The sequence below is a fragment of the Pleurodeles waltl genome, chromosome 6 (assembly GCF_031143425.1).
Source record: "Pleurodeles waltl isolate 20211129_DDA chromosome 6, aPleWal1.hap1.20221129, whole genome shotgun sequence".
Lineage (NCBI taxonomy): Eukaryota > Metazoa > Chordata > Amphibia > Caudata > Salamandridae > Pleurodeles > Pleurodeles waltl.
The window spans coordinates 820,666,512-820,691,369 of record NC_090445.1 but is presented as its reverse complement, the minus strand read 5'-3'; the positions used below and the strand labels follow the sequence as shown (position 1 = coordinate 820,691,369).

At 42.2% G+C, this 24,858-nt stretch overlaps 1 protein-coding gene across 8 annotated transcripts in view; it reads right to left on the bottom strand.

The window, feature by feature from the left end:
- STN1 (STN1 subunit of CST complex) overlaps positions 1–24,858 on the bottom strand; it is a 426,801-nt gene that overhangs the window by 252,291 nt on the left and 149,652 nt on the right. For 5 of the 8 annotated variants that reach the window (XM_069239456.1, XM_069239457.1, XM_069239464.1 and 2 more), the window contains one exon: positions 2,119–2,184. The exons of the other annotated variants lie outside the window; for them this stretch is intronic. The gene's annotated coding sequence lies outside the window, so the exon portion shown is untranslated. The remainder of the gene's footprint in view (positions 1–2,118; positions 2,185–24,858) is intronic. 8 annotated transcript variants of the gene reach the window in all.

The window sequence follows — 24,858 nt, the reverse complement described above, 5'->3', positions numbered from 1 at the left end:
GCAAAATGTGTTCTGTCCTGGTCTCTGATCAGAGTTCTACCTAGTCCTCAACTTCTCACTTCCCACTCTTATTGGCTGAATCTAGGTGAACAGGCTCAGCCAATGGGAGAAAGCGGTGGAGACCTGGGTGGGATAGTAAATGCTCAGAGCAAAATGCTTCCAATGCATACGCCAGCCCTCACCACCGTCTTATTCCACTTGGGCCCCACCTCCAACGCCTGCCTGGGTGCTGCCATTAAGGCTTCACAAAAGATCAGAAGACAGAGCTGTATGAAGAATGAAATGCTTTCTCTTCCAAGTCCTAGCGAGGCCCAGCACCCTCCATGTGGCTGATTGTAAGCTTCCCAAACCCCTGAAGTGACCAGTCGTACACCTGTGTCCAAATGCTGCTCCAATTGTGCCAGGAAGTTAAGGGACGGGCACCTATGTATTTTTGTGAGGTGTAAATGCATGTGCTTTTGCATGATTGTTTATATGTGAATGTATGCGTGTTTGCATGCATATATGAGTGACCATGTCTGTGTATGGTAGTATTTGGGTTTTTTGTGCATACCATATTTTTAACTGCACTCTTTTATCTGCCTTAAAATATCTAGTTCTTAAAAGAAATTATAGCACTAACTGGACATTCATGTTATTGTGTGTTATTTACTGTGCCATGCAGTATAAACATTTCTACACCCTCCCCCATAACCTCCTGGAGTAAGTCCTGACTACACTATTTTGCTACTCTTTAAGAGACAGTTGACAGAAAGTAACTCTGATATCCATTTGGAGTGCAATAGTATTGGAGGCCCTGGAGACTGCTGGTTAACAACACTCACAGAAGATACCATCCAGTAATCAGTGACTGCTAGATGCCCCTATGAAAAGGGGCCTCACAACTCCTTCCCCATTAACTGGAAGATGCTACTGGTGTGCTTTCTTTAACAATCACCAGAAGCTCAGAGGTGCTATTGTCTTTAAAGGCTAACTGTCACTAGAAAGTTGAGGACGGTTGTGCATAGTGAATATCCTGAAATTCGCTTGTTTTCTGTTTTAACTCTGGGTTCCAAACTGTGCCTGATGGTATGTATTTGAATACTGAATGACATTAGGAAACTGATGTCATAAGACTATTTTATGTTATGACTCAAGAAGGCAAAAACAATTTGCAACAGGAAACCTGATAACTCTGTTGAGCCAATTTACAGAGAACGTTGTTACGTCATTGTGACGGGGCACATAGCGCAGATCTGGAGAAGGAGTACCCCGGGTCACTGCAGGCAGCAGCAACGCTGACCTGGAAGAGGTGAGAGTGGCTGCGGCGTGGGTTTGCACACCTGATACGGAACATCTACGGGTTTTATAAGAGAAGGTCTGGCAGAATCATTTTCCCCAGGAGGTGAGGAGAGGAAGAAGGAAACCGAAACAGAGGAAGAAGGAAACCGAAACAGAGGAAGGAGTGCCGTCGTGGAGCGCCTCAGGAGAACGCCGTGGAGGAGATGAGCCAAGCAGCAGCAGAGCAGTGCGGGAAGAGGACAACTGGGAGGAAAGGATAAACGGACAGGCCGGCCACGTTCTGGGAAGAACATGGCGCAGTCAGGTATGGCCGAGCACTCAAAGGGGTCACAGGGAGGGGGCAAGGACGGGAACTAGGCGGTAAAACTAAAACCGAAGGGGGAGTGGGGACAGAAATCAGCACGGGAGAGCACAACCATAGGTTTTGGAAGTTGTTCTGTTTTTTTTGTTATTTGTGTAGTCCTGTTTTCTTGCACGGGGCACCAGATAAATGAGGAGAAGAGGGTTTTCAGTTACAGATGTACGATAATGAAAACAAAAGAGGTAATCTGAGCAAACCAAAAGTAACTAGTACCACCTCTAAGAGACGAGGTACAACAGAAAAGGAAAGAAATAAACAGACAAGAAAGTACCAAGAGAGACAGGAAAGTATAAAAGCCTTGAAAAAGAAATACAGAAAGAAATAAAGCACAAAGGACAGAAAAAAAGAAAGCCAGGAGCAGAAAGAGAAGTGACAGCAAACGACCAAGAAAAGGACAGGATAAAAAGGGAAAAACAACACCCAGGAACAAAAGTCAGAGAGGACAGGAAAAGAAAAGAAAAATAAAAAATTCTTACTTTCTAAAGGTCTTCTATTCTCTTCTTTCCTCCTATGCACCTCCCGGGTGACTCCTGACATTCCACCTGAAAGACCACGAGTAAAGACAGACGAAACCGGATCAAGAGGCGGAAGACGTACCAGACAAGAGAGAGAGAGAGAGAAACAAAGACATGTATAGAGAGACTGTACCACATAACGTGAAGTAAAAGAAATAAAAAGCCTATAACACTACAACGCCTACAAGCTTCATTTATTCTGACCCTGTCACAGTCATTTAAAAAGGATCAGCTAGATCAAAACTGTATACAAGTCGATAATCTGACTGGGCTGGGCCTTCTTTACTGGAGACTGTTGCTAAACACGTGGCATAGTCTGCAGGAGTTGATGAATGAGTTTCACTTAACCAAGCTGATACTTCTAGATCTCCATTTTCTTTTTTAAATGATCGGACACCACAAACTGCAACACTGTCTTGACCCACAGCAACAGTTAAAGGTACAGCTGTGGTTATATGACCCATATCTCAACCAGGGCATGACTGTTCAAAATTGATTCACAGCCGTCCAGGAATATCTAAGGGAAATCTGTATCTACTTGAAAGTCTTCAAAAACTTTCCTTGCTTAACAATCTGCTCCTCAGTCAAAGTCTGGGAAAGTTTTCAGTTACATAATTAAAATATAGGCTCAAATCTAGTAAAATATACAGGAAGTGAAAGAGGGATGGGGAAAAAGAGGGGTTTTACAAGAAGAATAAAAACATCAAGCTTACTGTTCATGATTAACAGATAATTAGGCACTTTAAACTCTGTAGTAATATTTCTCAGTAGATGAAAACACTCCCTGCAAATATTTGTGCGTTACAGTTTTGAATGAAGATGAGGTTCTTCTGAGGTTGGTAAAATGGTTGTTCCTAAGGTGTGCCAGTCAGGGGTAAAGACAGGTTTTTAGTAGGGTGTTTCTGACATTAAAGGAAAATGTATATATTAAAGAGGAGTGGGTCTTGGCGTTCCGTAAAGCCCTACCCTAAAAGCAAGCATTGATGGAATATGACAATGCAAATCTTACAAGTTCCCGTTTCATACAGCAATGATCCCCATCAATAAAAGTATATCCATGCCTTGGGTTCAGAAGGTTGAACTACCTCTTGTGTAACTCATAATTTAGTTAAGGCTTCAGACAGCAATAGCGGGATTAAGTCTATTAAAAACTACAAGAAGTAGACTACAGGAACAGCAGAAGACCATTCCTACTTTTGAATTTCCATGTCGGAAACATTTTTTTTTTTCAAAGCAGCCTATGTTCCTTGATCGCTTTGTGGACCTAATATTTGGCAGGGCCTTCTGGTTCTTTGTATTCTTAAGAATTAAGTATGCCACATTACGGTACTTGGCTATAGCAAAAATATTATGTAATTTCACAGGACACACAGGCAAGAATTTTCACAGACTTTAAATAGAGGGTGCAGCTATAGACCACCCTGCCATCACTATATTGGCCTCCTGTGGAAAACTGAATAAAATGTAACTGTTTACACTGCGTCCAATACATGACATATTGCCTCCTAATACCTACAGAAATAAGGTACAGCAGCATCATACTTTCATAACATCCACAACCTCTGAAAAAAACACACTCTTCTACCTTCTCCTACATGCCTCTCTTGTTCCCTCCTTGACAACAAGATAACAACTGTGCAATATTGCTCTACGTATGAGGTAAGGGTGTTTTTAAGAAGTATCATTCCTTTCATAGTGTTCCTATCTTGTTCTCTCCTTGCTCTTTTTTGGTTACTTCTTTCAATCTCTGATGTCCCACACTTGCTGAGGTTGCCTCACAGTAGAGTAAATGGTCAAACAAGTAACCAACATATCTGGTGGACGGACCTGGCTCTCTCTGCAGGGTCACGCCCAAACGTTTTGCCTTCAACCCTCCTGTTTTCTGAACCCATTTATGTTGGCTTTTAGGAGTCTGCACTTTACCACTGCTAACCAGTGCTAAAGTTCTTGTATTCTCTCCTTTAAATATGGTAACATTGGCTTGCACACCAATTGGGACATTTAATTTACTTGTAAGTCCCTAAGTAAGGTGGTACTACATGTAGCAAGGGCCTGTATAATAAATGTTACGAGTTGGCCTGCAATTCTTATTGTGCCACCCATCCTCTTACATAGCCTTTTTAAAACAAGTATCAGGCTTGCCATTGCAGCCTATGTGTGCAGTTTAAAACTGCCAATTCGACTTGGCAAAATAAACCTTCTGCCAGGTCTAAACCTTCCTTTTTTAATAGAAATAAGTTACCTCTAGGGTAGGCACTAAACAGCCCATAGGGCTACAATTCGAGCTACCCCATCAACAGCCTATGGTGACCGGCAAAGCGAAGCTCCAGCAACAACCATCTGCGACGCCCAAAAGGATCTTCAGACTACAGAGGCAATGAACTGTAATGCTCTCCCTGCTCCTCACAGCCTCCTCCATTGTGAATAGAACTCTTCGCGCTGGACTTTAGAAGGTAGCTTTTTCAGCTGTACTAACCTTGTCCCTGTATCTGGCCTGTGCTCAACAGGGTCTAACCGTGAGTGCCACTTTGAGCTTTTAAGCACTATACTTACCTTAAATAATTGAAATTGCATATCTCTGGTTCAACTGATTGGATTTTTTGTTATTTTAATGTCAAATAATTTATTTGATTTATATTGATTTTTCTAGTGTTGTCTTTTCATTTGATTACTGTTTGTGTGCTGCATAAATACTTTACAAATTGCTTCTAAGTAAAATCTCAGTTTAAAAAAACTATATTTATGAATCTTCAAAAGTAAGAGACAGAACATCAGTAGTCTTCTGCATGGAGAGAACAACAGGGAGCACACATAGGTTATTACAGTACACATTTGTAAGTATATAGCATTATACGTAGGCGGGACATTCAGGGCTGTTCGTAATCGGAGATACATCCAAAGGAGAGTTTAGTGAGCAAGTACTCCAACAGTAAGTAATGTAAGGGACTTCAGAAGGGTTAGAGAAAAGAAATGGGAGGGGGTGGTGGGGAAATGGAGGGGCTAGGAGGACCAGGAGTGAGTAATGGCATGTCACTATAGATCATGAGGATTGGCTAGGGTGTCCTACCATCAAGAAGTAGTTACAAAGAGGTTGCCATATGTTTTAGGCCATGAGGTCGTGGGCTGTAGCGAGGCATGGAATTCACTAGTTGAGTCACAAAAGACCAGGCTATCAACCCAGGCCTTGGTGGTGAGGGGATGTCTGGTGCCCCAGTGGAGTGCTATTTTACACTTAGTTAGCAACAGTGCAATGCGGTAAAGCAATGCACCGACTTAGGAATATCTTGCACATACCCAGACAGTGCAACCAAGGGCTCAAGGGTAAGATCCAGGTCTATCATTTGGATCAAGAGAGTGTAAGCAGCCTGCCAATAAGGTGCAATTTGGGTGCATGTCCACAATAGATGGGCGAAGTCGGTTTTGGGTCATTTGGGGCCGGCCGAGGATTTTGAGGGGTCTAGACAAGCCAGAAAGCTAGATGTGACGTATGCTCTGCATAGGAGTTTGTAATGTATGAGTTTGTGGTGATAATTGGGTGAGACAAGACGTGTCTGAGTGCAGCAAGCCAACCACATTTTGTCTGTAATCGATCGCCCCAAATCAGCCTCCCACAAACTGTGGAGCTTCTCAATGTGCAGGGCAAGGAAAGCCGGACTACTTTTGTGACAAGCTACCAGGGGGTTAAGAACAAATCAGTTTAGTGACTTTTGGTGTTCTCCCTGACAAGGATTGTGGCTGTTGCTTGAAAAGGGCTCACATGCTCCATCGATCAGAAAAACAATTTTTCACAATAACCTAACACAGAAGACATGTATGAATTTGCTTCCCTAAAATAAACAAGTATTGTCAATGCCCACATACTGTCTACCTTAAAAAGAAAAGTGCCTCTTCTATAAATGAAGGGTCTAGGCACTAAATAAGCCATTTTACATACTCTCTCAATAATCCATGCAAGCATCCATTTGCCAACCGTGCATTCACCCACTTATACTATCACACACAATGAAACACACACAAACTTAACAACATTCGCATGACAGGCATATGCTTGCAATAACAAATACAATCAAATAAAGCAGAGGGAGGCTATCTAGCAATAGTACATAGTGCATTGTTGATTTCAAGTTCCATAGCTGCATTTATAACCAACATGTTGGCCATGCTGGAATGGTAAAAGAATGATACACTATGGACCATACCATTCCATGATAGTTGTCTTGTATAGAGGCAGTGGCAGCACAGGATGTGGTGCACAGTAGATGGCATAATCAGCAAGCAGCCTTTTTGCACTGTCTGGGGTGTTATGAAAAACTTTAAAAAATAAAAGAAATAGCAGAAAAGAAAAGAAATGAAAAAGGACATATAAAAGAAGAAAATGGAAAAATAAAAGCACTAAAGAACTGGTCTACCTTCCCAGCACTGAAGCACACTCATTTTCATGCAGATGTTCACATGTGATTAGGCAAATACTTAAATTCACAGATCAAGAGAGCCAATGGCTCACCCACTGCCCCCTGATTTATGCTGTGTGGATGAAAGCAAAATGTAAATGACACTCATATAGCACAGTGGAAGAAGAGGGCTGACACAAAGCCCTGCGGTTCCTCCATCTAAATGTTAACATATATGTGTATTTATTTTTAATGATGTTTCGACAGGATCCTTGCATACAACTAAGTCTGTCAGGTCTTCGGAAGGGATTATAGAAACAATTATTACAGTGCTAGCGTTTGTTAAAGGATAAATCAGCACCCCTAGCCTTGCAGGCCTACTGTATTTGTCATAAGTTGACATAATAAACAGATTTGACCTATGGCATAGGAACTAACATTTTTAGTGAACGCCTCAGGCCTATATAGCCTTTATCATCGGCTTGGTACCATGATCAACTAAGACCTAAAGCACAGAGAGGAATAAGCCTTCCAACAAGGCAACTGTTAGATAAACTGTAATACAATTACAAATATGTTCAAAATTAAAGTTTGTCAAAACAACATAAAATCCTCTTGAGGTGCCCTAGTAAGGAATAACATAATGCAAACCTTATATCCCTTTGATTTGTTCAAGTGGGTCACCAACACGTCACCTCTGCCTGCTATGGAAATCTGTCAGATTCGATTTAACAAAATACCTGCCTACAAGCTTTAGCACTCTGTAATAACAATCCATCCATAAAAGCCCATTGCCCTTTAAATCATGTTTTTCACAACAGATAAGTCAGGCCTACTGGCTTTATCATACCTTTTCATACTAAACAAATCAAACGTAAGAAATTGGACATAACTTTTTCCAGTGCACCATTATAGCCTACAGCCTTTACCACTGGCTTGAAACTGTAACTAACACAGGCCAACTGAAGTGTGAAAAGCTGCTGTTATTAATACATACAATTATAAAATTACAAATACGTACAAACTTACAGTTGGAAAAAACAAAAATAGAACCCTTCTCAAAACTGAATTACAAGGATTATTACAGTGAAAACTTTCTACCCCTAAAGTTTTTCAGAGGATGTGATCAATGCCAAACCCCAAACCAACTATGTAACAGCTGGTATCATTGTGATAACTATCCACCATTAAAGGCTCACTGCCTTTAAAAAATGATTTTTACAACACTTAAGCTTGGTCTACTGACTTTGTTATACCTTCATACTAAACAAATCAGACCTATGGCATGGGGCATAACTTTCCCTGTGAACCAATCAGGCATTTAGCCTTTAGCATTGACTGGTTACCATAATCAACTCAGGCATTACTGTATTGAGTGCAAGCTTTCCTACAAGGCAACCATTAGGCATGCAGTCATAAACTTACAAACGTATCAAAACTACAGTTGCCAAAGCAAAATATTTTTGCTCCTGAGAAGTCCTAATGAGGTGTTTCACCTTACAAATCCAGAGGTTTGTCAGAGGGGATAAGCAGCAACAAAACCCTTTCCTAGTATGGTGGTCTGTTAGAACTGAAATAACAAATACCTCTCTGCAGGCTTTAGTACAGAGTAACAACAATCCACCTAAATGCCTACTGACATTATCTTATGTGTTTCACTATAAACAGTGCTTTAAATGGAAAAATAGAAGTGCAGGTACTCTGTAATAGAGTACATGCTTGTTTCTGAGAAGTGCCGGTACTCTCCAATTAAAAGTATTACGTTTATCTTGAGATATGCTGGTACTCTCCCTCTCAAAATAAAAAAGTGCCGGTACTCAGTACCGGAGAGTACCGGCCCATTTAAAGCACTGACTATAAACACTTCAGGCCTCCTTCATTTAACATGACTTTTAATAATGAAATGGTCAGGGCCTACAGCTTTGATCAGTGGTTTATCTGATCATAACCAACATAACCAACTTAGAATTGATGTATTGAGAAAAAAGCTTTCCGGATAGGCAAAAAACGTGCAATGCAAAGATGTCTTTTTTCAGTTGAAGCACACAACGTCTGCCCCATCAACCACTGTATTTGATGTAACTAACGTGGGTGCAGCCTAAAACCCTCTCTCCGGAGTACTTCTGAAAATCCTTTTTCTGTTGAATACTTAAGGTAAGCAACAGCTGAGCTGTCAAGCCAGACCGAAAGACGGAAATCGATGCTCTCTGGTTTAAGGTAATTTATGATAACCACTTCATATCCTGTATTTCTAGGAATTGCACTTAACCTTTCAAGGTTTTTGACACCAGTAAGAAACACCGGTTCCGCATGCTGGACACGGAGCCAGATTCACTTCAGTGCAAAAGGCAATTTAGCTGATCCCTTTAATTACCAAGAGTGTTTCAAAAATGGATGTCTGTAATTAACGAGCCACTCCAGGAGGAGCTAAGCACTTCAGCTCAATTAGGAACTTCTGATTGTATCCAACGCAACCGCAAGTAGGCCTTCGTCGCATAATCCTAAGTGACACAGGCCTGTGGCGAATATGCGAACTTTCAGTCTTGTCTAATGAGGCCGGCCGCTGCACGGAGCCGAGGAAAGTCAATGTGCTGAGGGGGGAAACCACAACATCCCGCGGTGAACGCTGGAAAGCGTAAACCAAAACGGTTCTCTGTAGCCTGGAGAGACATCGCGTGGATCTACAGGCTATCCACGTCAAAAGTATCAAAACACAAAATAAAACTGGGCTGGAGTCATCCTTTTCACCCGGGTGTTCCCCATTGTAGAAAAACAGTGGAAAGAACAGGCGAAGGGCGGGTTTGCTTTCACCATCTGAACAATATAATTTCTGTAAATTCAAGTGAAAGACTTTGGAATTATTATGGCTTCCGGGACTAAAAATACTAAAGCAGAAGTAGCCGGAATCCCCATTTGCTGCCAGTGCCCCTGGAATAATGCGTTCCCGGGGCTGTATCATTTTGTGCATGATTACCGATCTGCCACATAATCCTTCTCCCGAAACGTAATTTGCAGATTTTAACAAAGCAAATGTTTATAGCTTAAAAGGATCAAAAGTTATAAAAAATGTCCCTACACGTTGTGCAGTGGCAGGCCATTTGCGAAGGTCAACTGGTCACCTTTCAGTTGTTGTATTTAGGCGGTAAACTCATGCTAACCAGGTGAAAGATATGCCCAGAGTTAACGTGTAAAAGGATATAACAGTGAAATAATACGGTCACAAGATATACCGCATTATTCCACAACTTTTTGCCTTTTATTGCACATAATTTAGTCAACCTTAAGGCATAACTTGGTCCTCCACTGCCTCACAATTCCAGTCACCCTGTTTATAGCATGGTTATTGTACAGTTGCATCCACTTCATAATTGGCCACGGGGCCCTATGTCATGAGGGTCATTTTCGGCCAGTATTGCTTTTCCAGACAGCCTGCTGGGACGTGTAGTTTCACTTTTCTATTGTATATGTGGGCCTTCAATCCTGCTGCCTAGTGCTCAGGCTGAGCCACGACTGGTTGAAAGTCACCATTTGCCAAGGGTCCAGAGGAGAGCTATAATTATCCAGGCCATTGAATGATCAAGGTGACACAAGGCCTTAAAGTACAGAAAGAAATACTCATTATTAATTACAAGTCCAGAATGTGTACCGTGGTGGACAGTCTCAGAACTCCCCAGCATTACAGGGACAGGCTTTGGCTTCCTAATAACTTGTCTTCTCAAAGTATCCCCTCTGTGTGGAGAACAGTGAAAGAAGTTCAGTCTGAACGGAAGGGTGGGAGGAAGCGAAAGCTGCCATTACATTACAGCAGGTGCCCACGTCGTCTGAGTCAAGAGTGCAACCTCAGTGTCCTACTAAACTGGTGTTAGATATGTCCTGGTATCCTTTCCTACCCAGCAATCCCTGTGCTGGTAAGGCGAAAGCGGCAGAACCACTTCAGAACTCACTGCACGGCTGAAGTCTGCACAGGAGAGACCACGTGAATATTGCCTGACCCTTGAAGACCTCCCTTCCACCTCATTGTATTTCCATCATTCTGTCCTCTGGTACATCACTGTTCCTTTCCCTGCCTGACACTTTGCCTTTACCCCATCTTAGCCCTCACCTTTGACCGACTCACCTGCTGTCAGTGTACTTAACTCCTCCTCTCTCTATTGCCCTCTCATGTCATTCCTTACCCTTCCTGATCAACCAGCCACATGTTTTTTGGCCAGCCGTGCCGTCTCCTTCCTCCATATCCCATTATGCGGTCTCAGTTCTCTTCGGAAGCACTATTTCTAGCACGTCATTGGTCCTTCAATAATTCACTTCCTGTCCTGAGGGCTATCCACACCTTTCCTGTCCTACAACCTCCTAAAGGTGTTATGCATCCTAACTGAATGTAACTTTTTCTCAGTGTCAAAGTGGTAGGCACTGAATCAGTGTCAAGCAAATGTGGTGCTACTGTGTGACATGGCTGCTCAAATCTCTCTGACAGTTAAATCTTTGTTTTTCTGTCTGGGAACAGAAGGAGGGATTTGCTCATTCTTGCATAGACAGATTATGCTTTGTGTCACCATGTTGCATTTATATAAATGTCACGAGATGCAGATTTCGCAATATGCTGTCCGTTTATGTTGAAGAAGGACAATCCATCTATTGCAAAATGATGTAGCTAGGATGCTGAGATGAGGCTCTCAAAATCAGCAAATAATCCATATTTCCTGTTTATCTGTCAGACTATGTACTTAATGTAGAGGATATTTGTGTACACGGGACAGGCAAGTCTGTATGCTCTGGTACCTGTGAGTCCTGGCACGTGACAATGGTGGCAGCATGCCTGCTGGTTTGTGTCCATGGGTGCACATAGGTCTGGTGCTGGGTGTGCCTGGGTGTCAGTAGGTTTATGTTGGATCTACTAGGCCTTTATGCAGGGTGACCCCTGATTTTTGCTTTCCTTTGCTGAATTATTTTTTGTTAGCTTTTAGGACTCCGTTCACCCTTTCTCCTGCTAATCAAGGGTAAAGTGCTTGTGCTTTCCCTTAAAAACATGGTAAAATTGGCATACATCAGATTGGTACACTCTGTTTATCTACTACATGTATCCAGAGCCTGTAAATTAAATGCTGCTTGGGGACTGCAGCACTCATTGTGCCGCCCACTAAAGTGATTTTATGAAACATATCTCAGGCCTGCCACTACAGGCTGTAGTGTAGTTTTAAACTGCAATTTCATCCTGTCAAATAAACCTTTGCCAGGCCTAAACCTTCCTTTTTTAAATAATCGTAAGCACGCCTAAGGTATTCCCTAAAGGCTCACAGGGCAGGGTGCGTAGTATTTTAAAAGTAGGACATGTTGGTTTAGGTTTTACTTGCCCTGGCAGTGAAAAATCTCTAAAGTCGTGTTGTGTTGCACTGCTGTAAAGCTATCTCTCCCATAGAAAAACACTGGGTACCTTGTTACACTTAATGAAAGCTAACTTCAGATTAGGACCAGATAAAGGCATGCTGTTTACACTCAAATGAATTGTAAGTTAAAGTTAAAATCCTCTTTAATGGTAAAAGCAGATTTTAGGTTACTGTTCTGAAAATGCCACTTTTAGAAAGTTTGCATTTTCTGCCTAAGCCAACTGTGCCTTTCTGCCAGTGTCCATAGTCACATGACTGTGAATTATTTCCCTGCATTGGGTTGTGTATTTTTTCCAGACATAGGAACAAAGAAGGCCTAGGAATAAGGGGAGTAGGTCGTCCAGACATAACAGCCGAGGAGGAGCTGTACTCCACCATGATTGCACTTCAAAGGGCCCTACCTGCAACACATACAAAGGAACCTGACACCAGAACTGCCCTTGCCTTTGTCCCAATAGACAGTATGGAGCCAGGGTCAGGGGAAGAACTGACCAAAACCATTTTTGGGGTAGGTCAGGGAAATCCCTCATGCAAAGGCTGGCACCAGGCAAAATGTGGCATCCTCAAAACCTCCCATCTGAACACTCCTGTACCTGTGAAAGATTCACAAAAATGACTACCCAGCTGTCTGTAGAAGGAAGACTGGACCTGCTTGCCTTGATCCCAGGCTCTCCCAAAGTGACTCAAGGGTCACTTGGCTAACCTCCTGTTTGAGCTACAGGGACACAACAAGCTTCCAGAGGTCTCACTCAAACTGCCCAGCTGACCAGCACCAGAGAACCTGCCTAGAGCAACCTGAGCCCTGCTCCTGGAATGAGTCCTGAACCCTAAGAGGTGCTCCCCAGGTCCTGGACCTCTGGCTGGCATTAGAGTGTACTCTCCTGAAGAAAAGGTGAAGATACAGAAGTTTTGAGTTCCGCACAACTGCAAACTGACCTCTTTGTGCCCAGAATTCACCACTTGGGACAACTCAATTCAACGCTCCTGCGGGACCTGTCCGTTGCACCAACAGTGACTGTCTGCGATGACTGCCAACACGAAGCTTTAGTGAGACCTATTCTTCGTGCTGACCACCTATGTCGATCGTCAATATGAATTGCCAGCAACAACTGGTACCCTTCAGTTGGATTACCCTGGTTCCTGTGTCTGACCTGTGCTCCATCGCAGTTGGCTTGAGCTTGTGACTTTTCCCCGGTCCAGTGTGATCAGACACCCGTAAATGGCCCTTTGTGCTTTTTGGTGCCTAAAATTTTAAAAACTCATATATCTGGTTCTACTGATTACATTTTGTCGCTTTGGTGTCATTGTATTTATTCAAATTTATTCTAGTTTTCTAAATTACTATTATTGTTTGAGTGCTGCATACATACTTTACAGATTGCCTCTAAATTGAGCTTGACAGCTTGTGTGCCAAGCTACCAGAAGGTTAAGCACTGATTAGTTAGTGACTTTTGTGGTGCACACTGGTTGCGTTTATTATTCGAGTGAGACTTCCACCCCTCTCAACTAATAAACCATTTCTACCAGTGTATGGCTCTGTCAGTATATGTGCATGTAAGTGTGATCTACACGAATGTGGGTAGGAATATTGGGTATGGTGTCTGCATGCACAATTCAAAAGACAATCCTAAAGGCATGAGCAATGTTTTTTTTATCTATGGTATACAAAGCATACTGGTACCCCTATATAAGGGGGCTTGTATTTTTCTTAAAAGAAAAATATGATAATAATGATTAGCTGCTTATTTTAGCTTAAACTTTACAGGCTGCTTATTCTGCAGCACTAAAATTAATCAGGTTCAAGGTATATATAACGTCTTTCTTTAATAACCAATGTTAGCCAATACCAAAATACCTAAATCCAAGTAGTTTATAAATAATGAAGAATGCAGATGAAGCCATTAAATAACACAATGGTCAGGGTAAAGTGCATACTGTCTCTTGTGATAACAAACTTAACCTCCCTCAAATGCAAGCATCATTTATTAAATGAGACGTTGGCCAATGCACCTCATAATCAGGCACACCTCAGTTTAAGTTGGGAATGGGCAATGGTCCAATTGATTCAAATGCATCCATTGTCTAGCTGGTTGCCCAATAGAGCACTTAGATAGTTCAAAGAAAAAACATCCAGTCCTCTTATTTACAAACATTCTTAATAGTCACATGTCACAATCTCACTCCCACACAAGAAGGAATTGTATGTGTGTTCCCACCATGAGACACGGTATTAATGTGCTGCTTGAAGCCAAATTCTGCTTGCATGGTAAATTCCAGCTCAGCAAGTTCAAATGAAATTAACAGCATTATATGTACTTAAGGAAAGGCAGAGGTCTTTACAGTAGGACAAGTACATTTCCACACCATATATGTGAGTCACCATTGGGTCTGAATAGTTGAAAATTATTGCTTCCCAAATAACAGCACAGCCCTCAATGCAAGTTGTGAAATGGCACAAATACTGCTTCAGATGGGGAATCTCCGGATTGCATGAAACTTGCCTCAGGCAAATGAAGTTGCTCAACTGGTTGAAGCTACCCGCTGATGATCTTTGCCAGAGCTTTCTGTATTGTAATATAACAATCATTGGTAAAGCCAACAGATTGCACCTTTGGGACATATTGGCTTTGCCAGTGTTATCCCTTATGCTGCTCAGCATAGCTAAAGAAAATAAACTTGAAAGATATGTGTGCCTACAAAAGAATGCAATTTTTTTTTTTATTTAAAAAGCTGGTGGGGCGCGTAACAAGGTGGGCAGGGGCGGGAGTGTTGCAACACAGTGGGCCTTGTGGCGGGTAGTAACACTGGTGGGAAGCAAACATAGCAGGAGGGGGAGGAACAAGGGGGCAGGACCACACAGAGGTTGGAGGAGGGAGGAGATGTATGGGCAAGAGAGGAAGAAGGTCTGATGTGGGATGCAAAACAGAGGGTGGAGGTGGGGAAGAGAAGCAAGAGAGCAACGTGGGAAGGAGCGCACAGGAAACCCTGCAATGGGAAAGAAGTACAGGGGTGGTGAGGAAAAGCAACAGGTGAGGGAGAAGTGTGAAGTGGGCGGGGAATAAGTACAGGGGGAAAAAAGCACAACACGAAGTGCAGGGTGGAACAGAAGCACAATAGGGAGAAAGTTGTAAAGCACATGCAGTCTTGTGGAGTGTTTAACGTAAAAAAAAAAAGTAAGTTGGTAAAAGTGAAATGTGAAAGGACAGAGGTAACATGGCAATGCTCCAGAGGAGGGGCAGACACAAGATAGACAGAATAAGAAGCAACTAAATGAGACTGACAGGAAAGCCAAACATTGGTAAGTAATGGGCTGGTGAGATGCCCCTGTATGTTTCTTGGTAAGCCGATAATATGCCCACAACACACAGCACATGTGCTAATGGGCTCGAACTAAAAATGGGAAATTGCTAATTTACATCAAAATCATCCTGCCAAATGAACTAAGTCAAGTGAATCCACCAATCGAGGATCTCAGTTAGCTCTTTCGGTATCACAAAAAATCTTGCACAAGACCTCAGCCCTCATACTAAAGGTCTGCCGAGAAAGCAACAACACTAAGTGAAGCACAAATGATGTAATCTCACCCAGCATCTTTTCATGCATATACTGCAAGAGGCAAAACAAGAAAAGCCAGCAGTAGGTGTAGGCATGGAAATACCCATTACAACACAAGCTCTTTATCTCCTCGCACTTTGAAAAAAGTAGCACAAACGATTTGAACAACAGGTCTTGGTAGGAAATTTTAAAAAAAGCCGTGGGAACATAGCAATCAGTCACCATCGTGGGGTTTTCTTTTTGTTTTTACATTTGCCAAAGCGGGTTTGTCCTTCAAGTAGGTACTCTAGTGACCGGTTGTTCTCTGCTATGATAACATTAAATATGTAACTCAAAACTGTGTATTTGATAATCATGTTAGTATTACGTTCCCTAAACCATTCCCAGTTGATGGAAGAATTTTATAAAATGTGAGTTAGTGCAAAAAGGCATGAGGTAAAGAACCAGCAGGAATCTGGTTTCAGCTGTTGAAGTGTTCACATTTCAATTGTTATGAGTTTTCTTCTCTACGAGACAACTGGGGACTGGAAGCCTCCTTAGTACAGAATGGAGGCTTCTCTTAAGTTACCCAGAAGATTAGTTTGTGATAGCATGCTTTAAAAAATGTTTTAATTCTATTATTCAATTCTATGAGAACCTCTTTATTAGTTTTATCACTTGAGATAAAACATCACCCATACCTTTATTGCTGTGTTAGTAGAAACAATACTATTTGCAGTGGGATCAAACCCACTAAAAGATGCAAGCTTAAAAAATGCCCCTTAACTTCTCAAAAAAAATTGCACTCTTCTAACTAAAGAAACCTGTTACTATATTTGAGTACCTGTCCAATGTGTTGTGTCTTTGAAGCGAAATTAGGTAAACATCTAGAACAAAAATCCAGAAGATCCAAGAAACATTGCACAACATCCTTGTACACTGTGCACTGCAACACCACAAAAGTTGGTTTGGGCTTGACACCCTCACAGTCAATCACATACTCAAATATGTCACTTGACTCAAAGCAAACTTGCACCTGTCATAGCTCAGTCAACCCCTGTCTTTCAAAAATCTCCAACACTCTCATGACCCTCTCATTATGTTACTTCCTGTCCTTTCCAAATATAAGAGCGTCATCCTGGAAAAGCCTAATACGTTTTCTCTGCCAAAAAGATTAAACATTAACCGCTGAAATACTACAGTGGCTGACTTTGGTCCAAAAGGCATTTTTCTAACTTGGAAATATCCAAAGCGTGTAATAAAGTAAGTTATGTTCATGGTTTCAGGGTCTTACTACAGAGAAACACTGTGTCCTTCTCCAACAATACCACTTCATTAATTCTTTGCAAGGGAAAACTATCAATGAAAATATCGTTGTTAAAATGTTTAATATCAAAACAGTCATTTTTCCATTGATCTGTCTGGCCACTACCAAAGGAGAAATCTAGTGTGAATCCTCATTGAGTACTATTATTCCAGACACAACCACTGACTAATTCTAAATCTTCACCTCTTCCCTTAGTAGCTGTGGAATATTCCATACACCATAAGCCTTTGAACAAGTATTTTGTTCTTAAAATATTTTATGGTTGAACCCTTTAAAGTACCAAACACACTAGGAAATGTATTTACTACACATGGTTCCGCCCAACTTCTTTCCATCATCCACTACATGTCCCTGATCCTTGCTGTCGGGATCCTGTATTACGTGTAAGTTGCTTTAATCAAGCAACATAAAACTCATGGGCCCTTTTTTGCAACATGTAATTTTCTAAAGGGGCACTTGGTCTTAACTTTGAATAAAAACCACGAAAGCATGTCATGTTTATTTTGTCACTTGTGTAACATTCAGGATTTATATTAGAAGGAAAATGCTTATTCTCAACCTGGAACAGTTCCTAATTTACAAAAGTGTGTGGCGAACCGGAATCAGCAAACATAGTGAGTTTCACTCCTGTATGTCCATCCAACACACTGGTTTATTCTCTCTATTCTGAAAAATCACCTAAATTTAACACCAGATTCTCTCTCATGCATATCACCAACTTTGATTCTGCTCCATTTTCCTCATCTGACAAACATTTCTTCACATTCACAATTTCAACAGATTTAACTTTATCTTTGTGTTTCCTATACATTTTGGGAAAATGTCGAACCACTTCACATAGACCACAAGTTTGCTGAGCAGCTGGATACAATTTACTACAAGCAAAATGTTCTAACATTAGAGGCTGTCCTTGGACTCCCACGTGCTCCTATTGTGCCTATTAAACAGCTTAATGAATGTACCACTTTTCATAGTGATGTCCCATTTAACATCTTACTTTAACATGTTGGCGCATCGACCAGATGTTTCAGCCTGGTGCATAACTACTAGAACGTCATCTAGTGTTGCATCGCCAATAACCCAAAGACGTCCCTGATTCTCTGGATTACCGGCATGCAGCACTACTTGATCTCTGATGAGCACTTCTTGTAACCCCCCCCCAAACGTGCAATCGCCAACTTCCTTAATTCAGACACATATTTATTAACAGTTTCTTGTTTTCGCTGCTTCCGTTTAAAACATTTGAACCTAATAATACCAATACAGACCTTAGGAGAAAAATAGTTATTCGAATCCTTAACAGTTGCATTGATTACATTGTTATTCCCAGAAACGCTGGATTTAGATGATAGACTGTACACATGTAGAACCTAGGGGGCCGAAGGAATGTAATAAAATCCTCTTCTTCTGTTCTGGGGACATATTACTGTACTAATCTGTCCATAAAAAGTAATTTATAAAATAATCCTTCCCAACACTTCACCACAGGATTTTGGATTAGTTTACTGACAGCAGAAAATAAACAAAAAGTGAGCACGATCTAATATTGTTCCAGATGACCCAAGATAAAAGAAGGACACAGAATATAATTCCAGAAAAAACTGAGTACAGTCACCGAATGGGAAACTTCTCTTAACAGGCAGAGAAGAACATGAATTGGTAATGCCAATAGGTTTCACAAATGCAAGGTCTATTGGCTTTGTCAATGTTACTTTTGCTATGTTGAACTGCAGTGAGTCTGCTGTGCAACATAGTTGAGAGAACAAAATAGTGCTAGGATGTTGCAAGCACTGAACACCACATAGCAGTTTGTTCCTACTTTCAGCCATGCTGAAGAGCAGACCAGCTTGTGCACAACAGTCCTTGTTCTTTCGTCTCCTTACTGTCACTGTTCCAATCCAGCTTCCGCCCCACATTCTATATGAAACCCCAAATTCTACTGCGCTTTACACTTACTATGTAACTATAACCCCTTCAACACATCCTGATTCTTTCTACAAGAAAAACAAACACATAACGTGAATTCAACTAACGTGCGCCTCCCTCACCATAACACATAATATATTATGCTCCCGGGACCTGGGCCACTCTGGGGCTGAACTACAAACAAGGATGAGAGACCGCGCTTGTTTTTTCTTTTGTATTTTTTTTTTATTTTCATGGATCCACTACGATTTTCACCACAAAATAAAAAAAATGCATTTTGGCCCAGTTGAGGTCCCTGGGGAAACCAAACACCTGGCGTAGTGTTTAAGGGTATTCCTAACCTGTCCCCTTTTCTTTATTTTTTTACTTTTGGGGGGGGTTGGGGGGGGGCGGACTTGGCCGAGTTCAACTTCCAAAATGGCAGCTGACACTTCCTGGTTGAAATGTTGGCAGCCAATCAGATCTCAACTTGAGATCTGTCGGATCCAAGGAGGTTTCAAATCTCTAGAAATCCATATTATTTAACTTTAAATGTCTCACAAAGTACTGAATGGATTTACACCAAATAACAAAAAGAGATCTTTCTAGACCAAGATCTACCTTTCTGCCACTTTTGGTGTAATTCCGTTCAGTGATTAGGGCTGTAGTTGTGTTCAAAATCCCTATAGGAAATTGTATGGAGAAAACAAGTTTTGGGACCCATCCTTTTTCTTGGCCCCCTACTTGAGGGATCACCCCAAAACTGTCAAGACAGAAGCTGAATGAATCAGCATACGAGTCCTGTAAATTTAGTGAAGATTCATCAAATGGCACTAAAGTTATTGGCAGAACAAAAAACGCGTTGTTTATGGGAATTAGGTCCTAACGATAACTACCTACTGGCAAGTGCCAGTAGGTAATATAACCAAGGCATTGATAGTTAGGACCTGGTTTCCATAGGAAATGCATTTTTTGTTTTGCTAATAACTTTAGCACCATTTGACAAATCTCCACACAATTTTCAAATTTAGTTTGCCAGTCACTTCAGCTACTCTCTCTAAAGTTTCAGGGAGATCTGTCATGCAGGGGCCGAGAAAAGAGCAGGTCCCAAAATGTTTTTTCCCTATGCAATTTCCCATAGGGATTTTAGACATGACTACAGCCCAAACCCCTGAATGGAGCCACAACAAATTTGGTCCAGAAAGAGTGCTTTTGTAATATGGTGTACATTTTTCCAGTAGTTTTGGAGTAATAAAGTGAAATTATTAAAGTAAAATGATTTATTTATATCTAGAGTCCATAGTTATCTTAAGTAAGTACAACTTGTGCTCTAAGGTAATTATACCTTGTGCCCTCGTCATGCACTGCTAATTACCCCAGATATTACATCACTGCTGATATCTTCTATCTTCATTGATATCACTGCAACATCTGCAGTGAAATTATGAATGAGGAAACTGTGCATGGCGTGGTCGTGAGTTATTGTTACCTTGGGGCACAGGTTCTAGTTACTTGAGATAACTATAACTGCTGAATTTCTATGGTTTTGTGAGTAGAAAATCTGAACCTAGCTATAACGCCCCAATAGCCTTTGGTTTTTACAGTGAATTCCTATAACACCCAGAGGCTGTTCGCCATTGGGTAGTTATAGTTAGAATTGTATTTCCATAGGAAAATTGTTGGTTTACTAATAATGTTTGATATTTTTGGTGCAGTTTAACAAATCTTTATGCCTCAGCTCCTTACTGGAAAGATTCAGGGTGAAGTGGGGGGCCAGGAAGGAGGGGTGGTCCCACAACACATTTTTCAATAGGAAAATGTAACAGTGATACCACAAAAACTGTTGAACAGTTTTACACCAAATCTGTGATTTGGTGTAAATCTGTTCAATAGGTTTTGATGAATTAGACCATAAAAAGGTAACAATATTTTATGCCGCAGAGGGTCTGAGGAGCCAACAGATCTCAAGACGAGATATTAGTGGCTGCCACCACATCAACAACGATGTAGCCACCTAAAGACTCAGGACTAAGTACTGGCACCTGAAAAAAAGGTTTAAAAAAAAAAAAGATGTAAAGGGGCAGGTTAGGGATTCTCTGCCCACTGAGCCTGGTGGGGGACGAAGAGGCCCTGCCACCGGGGCCAAAAACGTTTTTCCTTTTTTTTGTTGTTGCAAATTTGCGATGGATCCGTGAGTATGATCTATGAATCCATGAGAAGATTTGAAATAAAACATGGGGCTCCATGCTTGAAAAAAATCCCCTTCCAGGGTTGGCCAGGGCAGGGGCCTGACACATTTAAATATTAAGGGGGACAGGTGCATGCTCACCCCCCCCCCCCCAAGCGGTAGGAGGGACCATTTAAGACCCTATACCAGGAGCTGTGCTTAAATGAAAGGGGGCAAGAATGCAGCCTAATCCCCGAACCTCTTTGAGGCCCATCCCCAGGGCCAATTCAAAATTTAAGGGGAGGGAGGCACTCAGCCCTTCGCTTGCAAGGCCATGGAGCCAAAATTATTTAAAAGGGTAGGGGACAAGTGCCCCCACTCTCTAAGCTCCACAAGCCACTCAGGATGCCAATCTGCGGAAAGGGAAAAAACATGCACTCCCACTAGGCAGAAGCTGAAAAATGTAGGATGGGAGCATACATTATTTTACCTGCCCGTGCTCTTGTGGGCAGGGAAACAGAAATTGTTCCCACCTTTCAGGAGCAATGTTGGCTCCTGCGGCATCCAGGATGGGTGTAAGCAGGGGAGCTAGTGGGGTCACAGGGGCCATTGGTCTCCTTCGGTGGCCTCCAACAAATGGTGACTTGTAGGTGCCCTGGGTGGGCATGATGGAAATCACATTAGGGCCCAGGGGATGGGGGTTTGTTGAGCCTGTAAAAGCTCATGAGTCAGTCCACGCACCCCTTTACCATTACAAAAGAATATGCCCCCCTGGGGATTGGGTTCCCGGGGCCTTAAAGGCTCAGGGAGAGGGTCCAGGTGACTCTTTCTGCTTAAACGACAATACAGCCTAAGGGATGGGGTTCCCGTAGCCTGTAAAGGCAGAGTGATATAGATTTGGTCTCTCATTTAAAAATCAGAAGAGTCCTTTAAAAACCATTGGCTTGCTCCTGAAACATGGTCAAGGGCTGGGCTAACATGTCGCACGGTGCCACAGGTGGAGGGAAAAGCTTAAGAGCCCCATAGAAATAGAGCATGTACGACACAAATCATAAGGATAAGGGCATCTCTGTAGAAGCTTGGAGTCTCTGTGACACAGACTATGAACAGAAAGAACCCACCACCGATGAGCCATGGGGAAACAGCGACTAAACAGAACCTCAAAAAGTCATGAAATTGGAACCAGGAGAAGCAGATGCAATCCATAGTGAAATGATCACTTTGGGAGAATGGGGATCAGAGTAGGTGGATGGCAAGAGGGAAAGCTCAAAGACAATGTTCTGTAGACTAAAATGTTTAATGTTGCTGTTTCTTAAACCAGAGTGGAACTACTGAAGATAATGTCCCTAAATCATCAACAAGATGTTCAACCTATACACTGCCAATATTATGATGTTATTTATTATTCATTTAACTAAATCCGATTAGTAAGAGAAGAAGGCAACCAAACTAAACAATTAAGAAAATAGAACCAAAATATGTACTCTGGAGCAAGCATACTCTAAAAGAATGAACTGCTAAATATCAGTGAAACAGCAGGAGAAAGCTTCTCAGACATAAATAGGCTGATCTGCTGTAAGCAGGATGTACCTAACATAACTTGCAAGTAGTTGTCAATATTCACAATTCATGAGGACAATAATGTGAAATGCATGACTAGAAACGAAAGAGGAGGAATGTTCATTCTAGTACAATGAAGAAGCCTGATGTGTAGGGGAACTTAATGTTCAAATAAAAATCCATGGGTGGTAAAATGCTGAACAAGTAATTATATAGGGTGTAGGAAAAAGTAAGGCGTAGGAGGTGTGTACATATAAAATATGAAAAAAGGGGATAAAAGAATCAGATACTGCGAAGCTCGAGACAGTACCACAAACGGGCCGCCTACCCAACCAACAAAAACCCCGGCAGTAACAGCCATATGCGTACCCAGAATCCAGATTTTTCTACATTAAGAATGCATAAAATAGTAGGTAACAGTCAGAACAGACAGAGAGTGTCAACAAATCCGCCTCCCTGGCAGTGTATCCAGTGCTTGAAATGAAAAAATAGAAGTGCAGGTACTCTGCATCAGAGTACCAGTTTGTTTCTGGGAAGTGCTGGTACTCTCCAATTAAAAGCATTACGTTTTTCTTGATAAGTGCAGGGACTCTCCCTCGCAAAATAAAAAAGTGCTGGTACTCCGTACCGGACAGTACCGGCCCATTTAAAGCACTGAGTGTATCTAAAAAGCAAACATCATAATTCTGCGCAAAGATCACATCAACAGTATTCTAAATGGTATAGTCATAGGGACCCAAACACAACACTGCCTAATACAACAATATAACAGAAGGAACAATAACAGCTCTATAATACAGCAGACATGTAACTGGAAGTGATCTTTGTTTCAACATCCTCGGAGGGATAATAAGATAGAGTGCCCATTTGTGATTACAGATCTCAAATTGGTTGTTTACCCTGTAAATAAGTAGTTCACAGTGGACAATCCGTAGAAGTCTAGTCTGCTTGTTGTATGAGAGTAGGGATAGCTGTGTCCAAAGTCTTAAAATACAGAGCTTGGCTGGAGCCACTGACGTTGTAATCCATCCCTGTCTAGGAGGGGCGATCCCTTTCCCACAGGCCATGCGTGGAGAAGTGTGGCTCAATGGTTAGAGCGGCAGACCCTGAAGCAGAGATCTGGCTCAAGACCAGGGTTCAAGTCCCGCTTCGGCAGGTCTTGGGCTCAATTCCCCTTGACCAGATAATTCTCGCCTCGGTGCCTAATCTAATTCATGGGTCCCACTCTGCAACTCTGGGCAATAGCTTGCTTAATCTCCACAACGGCCCCAACAGAGCTTGGATGCCTGGCTTCACCCTGGGGGTGCTCAGGAGTGGGCACCTCACAGGGAAAAGCCAGGAGGGGTTCCATAGCGGTATGAGTACAGCGCCTTGAGACCCTAACGGGTAAGTAGTGCGCTATACAGGTGCTAATTTACATTTTACATTTTTTTTTTTACATGCGGTGGTACGGGGCTGGGAGTGCTGATGAGGGTGGGGAGTAGACTGCTGGTAGATGGAACAGCCCAAGTAGCCTCCCAGTGTGACTCCAGGGCAGGACATAGCACAGACTATCCAGTGACACCCCACCTACTAACATCTGCAGCAGGGCTTAATTTGTAAATAAAAACGTGCCAGTGCTCAAAGCCCGCCTCTTAAATACATGGCTGATGCAATTAAATGTGGGAACACGGAATACTGAGGCAGCGTAATCCTGAAGCCACCTTGGGACCTCTTCAATCCATTTACACCCTCTCTCTGCTGCTTCGGCTCACTCTTGCAGCTTTCTCCTTTCTCCCATTGTGACGCTTTTTCGTTTTTCTCTTCCTCCGTCTTTCCCATATGTGTCTTAAATGCTTGAGGCAGAAGAATAAGCGCCGGCCCTCAAAAATAAGTGCCGGTGCTCAGCACCGTAAACAACAAGCCCAAATTAAGCACTGATCTGCAGCAGTCCAAGGGAAGAGGAGGCCTAATGTGTGTAATCTGAGCGATAACAGGACCCATTACGTAATGTCTTAAAATACGCGACATTAAACTTCGCTCCCCCACGAAATAAATAATGACGTTGAAGCACAGAGGACCAGTCCCCACACTGCAGTCATAGCTCACAAACAAAATCTAATTAAATGCGTTTACATTGTACTTTTTTCGGGATGCGGCGGTCGTTAATTCTTTCTGTATTTTTTCCTGGAAGTGCCCAGCGTTATCTAGCGCAAGCTTTGTTTTATGGCTGGTGGAGGCCCGAAACTGCCGATAAGTAAAAGGTACTATCGCCAACGCCACTGCAGACAGAAAGCAATTAGGAGTTTATTCACGTGCTCAAACACTAGCAGCGAAGGTGAGAACTTCCGCATAAAGTAAACAGAAGCACTCTAGGCTCGGCGCTCGCGACGCCCCAGCTGCTCGTGTCACGGGTAGGGCCGGCCCCGGCCAGGGCTCTGTGGGCGGAAACAC